This window comes from Heterodontus francisci, unplaced genomic scaffold (assembly GCF_036365525.1).
Source record: "Heterodontus francisci isolate sHetFra1 unplaced genomic scaffold, sHetFra1.hap1 HAP1_SCAFFOLD_854, whole genome shotgun sequence".
In the NCBI taxonomy this organism is placed as follows: Eukaryota; Metazoa; Chordata; class Chondrichthyes; order Heterodontiformes; family Heterodontidae; genus Heterodontus; species Heterodontus francisci.
Window position 1 is genome coordinate 103,353 of NW_027141454.1, and position 8,318 is coordinate 111,670.

At 47.4% G+C, this 8,318-nt stretch overlaps 1 non-coding gene across 1 annotated transcript; it reads right to left on the reverse strand.

The window, feature by feature from the left end:
• Positions 1-7,999: 7,999 nt before the first annotated feature.
• Positions 8,000-8,071, reverse strand: trnat-ugu (transfer RNA threonine (anticodon UGU)). The gene has a single exon. It is a non-coding gene; the product is annotated as a tRNA-Thr (tRNA).
• Between the last annotated feature and the right edge of the window lie 247 nt (positions 8,072-8,318).

Below are 8,318 nucleotides of genomic sequence, written 5' to 3' on the forward strand. Positions count from 1 at the left end.
TTCCCGATACAGTTCGAGGGGTTTCCCATGGATCCAGCCCCTCAGTTCAGCTTGGTGGGGGGACCTTACACTGTGGCCTTTCCCCATTGAGCCTTTGCTGCGGCTGCCCCAAGCTTAAGTGCATCCCTCAGCACGTAGTCCTGGACCTTGAAACGTGCCAGTCTGCAACATTCCGTCACAGACAACTCTTTGCACTGGAAGACCAGCAAGTTTCTGGCAAACCAAAAGGCATCTCCCGCTGAATTGATAGTCCTCCAAGCAGTTGATGTTTGTATCTGTGTGCGTCCCTGGGAACAGTCTATCGAGCACAGACTCCTGTGTTATCAAGCTGCTTGGAATAAACCATGACAAAAACCACTGTATTGCTTTGAACTTTTTTTTTTATTTTCAAAATATACTTTATTCATAAAAATCTGCAAAAATTACATTGCCAAACAGTTTCAACCAGCACCAAAAAATACAAACATTGCAAGGGAGATCAGTTTCCTTCCATACTATCATGAGTTTCTTCACAACCCTTCCATTTCACTATTGTTATGCCAATTACAGTTTCACATTTACAGCAAAAGAAAATATCAACAAAACAGTTCAACGGGTTTCCCATGGATCCAACCCCTCAGTTCAGCTTGGTGGGAGGAACCTTACTTTTTTTTTATTTCCAAAATATACTTTATTCATAAAAATCTGTAAAAATTACATTGCCAAACAGTTTCCAAACAGCACCAAAAAATACAAACATTGCAAGGGAGATCAGTTTCCTTCAATACTGTCATGAGTTTCTTCCCAACCCTTCTGTTTCACAATTGTCATGTCAATTACAGCTTTACATTGACAGCAATTGAGAATATTAACGATACAGTTCGAGGGGTTTCCCATTGATCCAGCCCTTCAGTCCAGCTTGGTGGGGGAACCTTACACTGTGGCCTTTCCCCATTGAGCCTTTGCTGCGGCTGCCCCAAGCTTCAGTGCGTCCCTCAGCACGGAGTCCTGGACCTTGGAATGTGCCAGTCTGCAACATTCGGTGGTGGACAACTCTTTGCACTGGAAGACCAGCGAGTTTCGGGCAGACCAAAGGGCGTCTTTCACCGAATTGATAGTCCTCCAGCAGCAGTTGATGTTTGTCTCGGTGTGCGTCCCTGGGAACAGCCCGTAGAGCACAGACTCCTGTGTTACAGAGCTGCTTGGGATGAACCTTGACAAAAACCACTGCATCTCTTTCCACACCTGCTTTGCAAAGGCACATTCCAGGAGGAGGTGGGCGACCGTCTCTTCCCCATCACAGCCAACGCGGGGGCATTGTGCGGAGGGGCGAGACTTCGGGTGTGCATGAAGGATCTGACGGGGAGGGCCCTTCTCACCACCAGCCAAGCTACGTCTTGGTGCTTGTTTGAAAGTTCTGGTGATGAGGCATTCCGCCAAATGACTTTGACGGTCTGCTCGGGGAACCATCCGACATGATCCACCGTTTCCTTTTCCCGTAGGGCCTTGAGGACATTCCGTGCAGAACACTGCCTGATGGATCGGTGGTCAAAAGTGTTTTCCCGCAGAAACTGCTCCACGAAGGATAGGTGGTACGGCACCGCCCAACTGCATGGAGCGTTCCGCGGCAATGTGACCAGGCCCATCCTTCGCAACACCGGGGACAGATAGAACCTCAGCACGTAGTGACACTTGGAGTTTGCGTACTGGGGATCTACACACAGCTTGATGCAGCCGCACACGAAGGCGGTCATCAGGATGAGGGCCACGTTGGGTACATTTTTCCCGCCCTTGTCCAGAGATTTGAACATCGTGTCCCTCCGGACCCGGTCCATTTCCCTGCTGCTGGAGGACCATCAATTTGGTGATAGACACTCTTTGGTCTGCACGAAATCTGCTGGTCTTGCAGCGCAAAAAGTTGTCCACGACCGAGTTTTGCAGACTGGCACATTCCAAGGTCCAGGACTACATGCTGAGGGACGCACTTTTATTAAGGTTGTTAAGATAAAGGTTCTTTCTCTTCAAAGGTGATCAGATGGCGAGAGAGAGACAGAGGGAAATGTCCCGACTCCAGAAAAGAATGCAAAATCTGCTCTGGCTGCAGTCGATGGGAGTCGAGGTCAAGGAGGACTTCCAGGAGGTGAAGAACCAGCAGGCCTCGCTCTTTGCCACGGAGGCCTCCAAGATCATCTTCCGGTCCAGAATCCTCTCCATTGAGCAGGATGAGACGTGCTCACGTTTCTTCTTCCAAAATGTACACAGAGAGAGCTCTGTTATCAGCAGCTTGAAGGAACAGGATGGCTCAGTAACGTCTTTGCAATCCAACACAGCGGCACAGTGGCGCAGTGGTTAGCACCTCAACCTCACAGCTCCAGTGACCCGGGTTCAATTCTGGAGACTGCCTGTGTGGAGTTTGCAAGTTCTCCCTGTGTCTGCGTGGGTTTTCTCCGGGTGCTCCGGTTTCCTGCCAAAAGACTTGCAGGTTGGTAGATAAATTGGCCATTATAAATTGCCCCTAGTATAGGTAGGTGGTAGGGAAATATAGGAACAGGTGAGGATATGGTCGGAATATGGGATTAGTATAAATGGGTGGTTGATGGTCGGCACAGACTCGGTGGGCCGAAGGGCCTGTTTCAGTGCTGTATCTCTAAAAAAATATTAAGGATCAGCAAATCCTTTAATGCTGGGCTGTGTGACGCGAAGCCCACAGACAGCACGGCTTCCCAGTTCTTCCTGTCATCTATCACAGAGGTCTTGGATGACAGCAGGAGGGAGAGACTGGACAAGCCGCTAACTCTGGACGAGCTGACAAAGGCCATCAGGTCCATCGAGACGAGTACATCTCCCGGAAGCGACGGCTTACCGGTTGAGTTGTATTCGGCCCTGTGGGACTGGGTCGGCCCAGACCTGCTGGAAGTATACGAGAGTATGCTCCTGGCCGGCAGCATGTCAGAATCCACGAGGAAAGGCGTCATCACCCTCATCTACAAGCGGAAGGGGGTGAGGGCGGAAATCAGAAATTGGCGGCCCATCTCACTGCTTAATGTAGATTACAAGATTCTGTCCAAAGTCATCGCCAGTCGAGTCAAGTCTGCTCTGGAGCAGGTGATTCACCCTGACCAGGCCTGCACTGTACTCAGCAGGAAGCTCTCTGATAGTCTCACACTACTCAGGGATATGGACATCTGCCTCATCAGCTTGGACCAGGAGAAGATTTTTGACGGGATATTGCACACATTCATGATGGACGTGCTCTCCAAAATGGGGTTTGGGGAGGGAATCTGCAATTGGATCCAACTGCTCTACACAAACATCAGTAATGCAGTCTCAATCAATGGGTGGGAATCATAAAGTTTCCTGATCCAATCTGGAGTCAGACAGGGCTGTCCTCTCTCCCCTGTCTTGTCTGATTGCTGTATCGAACCTTTTGCAGAGTCCATTAGGAAGGATGCAGGCATAAGAGGGGTGACAATCCCAGTCAGTGGACGCACTCAGGTAAAAGCCTCCCTGTACATGGACAATGTTGCTGTCTTCTGCTCGGATCCATCATCCCCTCGCAGACAGATGAGCATCTGCGACCAGTTCGAACCAAAGTCAACTATGGCAAGAGTGAGGCCATGTTCTTTGGGAACCGGGCCGACCGATCCTTTGTCCCCTTCACCATCAGGTCAGACTACCTGAAGGTACTGGGGATACGGTTCGGAAGGGCCGGGGCCTGCTCCAAAACCTGGAAGGAGCGAGTGACCAGGGTGCACAATAAACTGAGTGTGTGCGAGCAGCGATCTCTCTCCATTGTGGGAAAGAAAATGGTCATCAGGTGCGAGGCACTCTCGTTGTTGCTGTACGTGGCGCAGGTCTGGCCCATACCCCACTCCTGCACTGTGGCAGTCACCCGAGCCATTTTCCGCTTTATCTGGAGATCTAAAATGGACCAGGGCGGGAGGGACACGATGTTCAAACCTCTGGACAAGGGCGGGAAAAATGTACCCAACGTCGCCTGCATCCTGATGACCACCTTCGTGTGCAGCTGCACCAAGCTGTGTGTAGAGCCCCAGTACACAAACACCAAGTGTCACTATGTGCTGAGGTTTTATCTGTCCCCGGTGTTGCGAAGGATGGGGCTGGTCACATTGCTGCGGATCGCTTCATCCAGTTGGACTGTGCCGTACCAGCTATCCTTCGTGGGAATGTTTCTGAGGGAAAACAGCTTTGACCACCAATCCATCAGGCAGTGGTCTGCACGGAATGTCCTCAAGGCCCTACGGGAAAAGGAGATGGTGGATCCGGTCGGATGGTTCCCTGAGCAGACTGCCAAAGTCATTTGGCAGAATGCCTCATCACCAGAACTTTCAAACAAGCACCAAGATGTAGCTTGGCTGGTGGCAAGAAGAGCCCTTCCTGTCAGATCCTTCCTGCATGCCCGAAGTCTCGCCCCCTCCACATGCGGCCCTCGAGGTGGCTGCGGTGGGGAAGAGGCAGTTGCCCACCTCCTTCTGGAATGTGTCTTTGCAAAGCAGGTGTGGAAAGAGATGCAGTGGCTTTTGTCGAGGTTCATCCCAAGCAGCTCTGTAACACAGGAGTCTGTGCTCTACGGGCTGTTCCCAGGGATGCACACCGAGATAAACATTAACTGCTTCTGGAGGACCATCAATTTGGTGATAGACACTCTTTGGTCTGCCCGAAACCTGCTGGTCTTGCAGCGCAAAGAGTTGTCCACGACCGGGTTTTGCAGACTGGCACATTCCAAGGTCCAGGACTACGCGCTGAGGGATACACTAAAGCTTGGGGTAGCCACTGCAAAGGCTCAATGGGGAAAGACCACTGTGTAAGGTCCCCCCGCCATAGTGAACTGGGCAGCTGGACTCATTGGAAACCCTTGTGCTGTATACACCAGATATGGGTTTGCTGTAAAATGTCCATGTCAGGTAAAATGGAGTGGAATGGTTGTGAGGCAACTCACTCCTGTATTGAAGAAAACTGATCTCCTTTGCACTTTTTGGAATGTCAACTTGGTGCTGTTTTGAACTGTTGTATAATGCATTTTTTACAGATTTATATGAATAAAGCATATTTTTAGGAATAAAAACCTGGGGATTCATATGCATAGTTCTTTGAAGGTGGCAGGACACATTGAGAAAGTAGTTAGCAAAGCATATGGGATCTTGGGTTTCATAAATAGAGGTACTGAGCACAAAAGTAGGGAAGTTATGCTGAACCTGTATAAATTTCTAGTTGGGCCGCAACCAGAGAATTGCATCCAGTTCTGGTCAACACACTTTTGGAGGGATGTGAGTGTCCTTGAGAGGGTGGAGGAGATTTAACAGAATGGTTCCAGACATGAGGGATTTTAGCTTTAAGGTTAGGTTGGAGAAGCTGGGGTTGTTCTCCTTGCAGCAAAGGAGATTGAGGGGAGATTTGATAGACATGTACAAGATTATAATAAATATGACAGGTTTAGATAACTTTCAGGGCGATGGGGATAGAGCGGGGGAATGGGACTGAATGGATTGATTTACATGGGCTTGAAGGCAAAATGACTTCCTGTACTGTAGTGACTCCAGGACTCAATGACTCTCTCTCCTTCTCTCTCTCTCTCTCTCTCTCTCTCTGTCTATCGCTTTACCTCTCTCTGCCTCTCTCTCTCTATCTGTCTTTAGCTGGTCCTCTAACTTTCTATTGCACTCTCTCTCTTTTTTTTTCACTCTCTCTCTCTCCATTACACACATATTTGTCAATCACATGTCAAAGAAGGAAGCGTAATGAAGGAATGGCTGCGCCCTTGAAAATGTTTCCAGCAGAATAGTTAAATGTTTAAAGTTTCTGTAGGGGGTTTGACCTGAGATGGTGAGACACAAGGATGTGAGGTTATTAAAGTCTTCACCAAATGTAATAGGGAATAATTTTCTTCACTGGTGAACCCAAAGGAACAAATATGGCACAAGAATGAGAAAAGTCAGAGGATTGAGAAACATCCAATGGTTCTTCACATATTCAAGTCAGCAGACCCACAGAAAAACAGTAGGTTGAGAGTTCAGATCCAGTGATAGACTGGACAAATATCGAGCCAGTGCTTTTTTCTTTATAAACCTGACATCTGTCCACTTGGCTATTGCACCTCGTCTCGATGTATCTGATAATACTGATACTATTTGTATTCCACAGTTGCTTTGAAATCACAGGCAATATAAATGGATTGGGAATGTCAATGGTCAGGAACCATTAATGGATTGGGAAAGTCAATGGACTGGAAAATATCAGTGGATTGGGAAATTCTATAGACTGAGTTATTTCAATGGATTGGGACAGTTCAGTACATTGTGAAACATCAATGGATTAGGAAACAGGAATTAAAGGGACAGATGGAGTTCAACCTGGAAAAGTGTGAAGTGATTCATTTTGGAAGGTCGAATTTGAATGCAGAATACAGGCTTAAAGACAGGATGCTTGGGAGTGTGGAGGAACAGAGGGATCTTGGGGTCCATGTCCATAGATCGCTCAAAGTTGCCACCCAAGTTGATAGGGTTGTTAAGAAGGCGTATGGTGTGTTGGCTTTCATTAACAGGGGGATTGAGTTTAAGAGCCGCGAGGTTATGCTGCAGCTCTATAAAGCCCTGGTTAGACCACACTTGGAATATTGTGTTCAGTTCTGGTCGCCTCATTATAGGAAGGATGTGGAAGCTTTAGAGAGGGTGCAGAGGAGATTTACCAGGATGCTGCCTGGACTGGAGGGTATGTTTTACGAAGAAAGGTTGAGGGTGCTAGGGCTTTTCTCATTGGAACGAAGAAGGATGAGAGGTGACTTGATAGAGGGGTACAAGATGATGAGAGGCATAGATAGAGTGGATAGCCAGAGACTTTTTCCCAGGGCAGAAAGGGCTATCACCAGGGGGCATAATTTTAAGGTGATGGTGGAAGGTTTCGGGGAGATGTCAGAGGTAGGTTCTTTACACAGAGAGTGGTGGGTGCGTGGAATGCACTGCCAGCGGTGGTAGTGGAAGCAGATACATTAGGGACATTTAAGCAACTCTTGGATAGGTACATGGATGATAGTAGAATGAAGGGTATGTAGGTAGTTTGATCTTCGAGTAGGTTAAAGGTTCGGCACAACATCGTGGGCCGACGGGCCTGTACTGTGCTTCACTGTTCTATGTTCTATGTTCCAGATGAAAGGATTGCATTAATCAATGGATTAGAATGTGGAGAGGCAGGAGAAAATGATGCCATTTTAAGTAGGGGGCCGGGGGTTAGTAGAAACAGACCAGGGCTATTTTACTCTCTATCTCATTCCTTTCTTCTATCTGGCTCATTATCACATCCTCTCTCTCTCAGAGCGGTGGGAATCAATGGAACCCACACTTGTTGCTCAGGTTGTTTGGTTCCGGGAAAATACAAGGTCCACATCAGATTGACAGGAAAGATAAATGTGATTCAGAGCCAATCATTTTCCTTTTGGTGATGTGTGCTCAGCCTTGTTATTTCAGCAAAGGCAGCAGGAAATGCAAATCCTGAAGAGTTTTGATAGAGTGAAGAAGGAGAAAGTGTTGCCAGTGACAGAAGGGTCAGTAACCAGAGGAAACACATTTAAAGTAATTGACAAAAGAATTAGCGTTGTGATGAGTTGATTGTTTTTTCAGCAGTGTGTTGTTCTGGTCTGGAATGCAACCCTGAAAGGTCAGTGGAAGCAGATTCAATGGGAACTCTAAATGGAATTGTATATATACCTGACATGGAAAATATAACAGGGCAATGGGGGAAAGGACAGGAGTGTGGGATGTGGGATTAATAGAATAGCTCTGTTAAATATCAAGCAAATGCACAGTAATAAAGTTCAGTGCTCGGACCTCAGATATTTTCACTCTATCAATGGCAGAGAAGGCTCAAGGGACCATGTGGCTACTCCTCATGTTCTTCCCAGTGTCCAGGATAAAGTGTAACATCACACTGATTTCCAGATGGCTGAAACAAATGCAACAGACATCTATTCTGGAAACATCACATTTAAAGTGAGAAACTAATTATGAGGCATGTACGGGGATTGAACCCGTGATCTTCAGTTTACAAGACTGACGCCCTACCACTTGGCCACCATGCCTTTTGTTAATGAACACCTGAGACTCCAGAGGAGGATTTGTGATTCTTTTTCAATTTGGTTGAAACAGCATCGAGAAACATGCACAGAAATAAAGAGGGATTGTGGAATGGGTAACAGATCAGCCTCATTTCCATCATCAGCATCATGAAATCTTCATTCAGACATTCCATTCCCATCCTCAGCTTTTCTCACATCTGTACAATAATATAAGAGTGGACATTGGGTTGTTACTGGGCAGATTATATAA